We start from the raw sequence: 792 nt of genomic DNA on the forward strand, positions 1-792 counted from the left end.
TTGTGTGGAAAATTAATTGTGACTTCATGTGGAGAAGCTGGAGCTGTGATGTTTTTTGAATGAATCAGTGTCTTTTATTGTTATTATAAACAGCAACAATGAGATCGGTTTGTTTCATCCAGAGGCTCTGTTTTTGTTCCTAACATGTAGATATTTGATGCATCTGATTCAGAAGGTGTAGTTGTTTGTCAAATCTGAATAATTTATCTTCAGATCCCGGTTCTGGTCCTACAGAGGCCCTCACCGAGGTCTCCAAACACGCAGCCGGAGCGCAGCGCGCCGCATCACTGCGCGCGTTCCTTTCTGCGTTTGGAGCCAAACTTTTCAATAATTAAACAATGCCTGAGCCCTGACAGCCTTCGACAAGATCTATAGGGCTATTTCTTTTCTTCTTTTATAAATAAATCCAGATTTTTATATAATCCAAGACGCGCAAAGAAAGAAACAAAAATGGCAGCTTTTGCGCTCAGCCCGTTCAGAACCATGAAGCCTCTTTGAGGTTATTTCTAACAAATACTGCAGAATAAAACCAAAAAATAACAAAAACTATGAAAAGACTGGTCCTTAAGGGGCACATTATGTTAAAAACCTATACAGTTAAAGCAAGAAATATGCAGTTTATTTGATTTGATTTGATTTGATTTATTTATTTAACAGGAAAATATTACTAAAAATCAATCCTGACTCAGCATAATTGCTGTTTTACAGCAGGTTCCTGTTCTGCAGCACAAAAAACACAGAATTACAGCATCACAATCACATCATTATACGACACAAAGACAAACAAGCATA

Source organism: Austrofundulus limnaeus, unplaced genomic scaffold (assembly GCF_001266775.1).
Source record: "Austrofundulus limnaeus strain Quisiro unplaced genomic scaffold, Austrofundulus_limnaeus-1.0 Scaffold2312, whole genome shotgun sequence".
NCBI lineage: Eukaryota > Metazoa > Chordata > Actinopteri > Cyprinodontiformes > Rivulidae > Austrofundulus > Austrofundulus limnaeus.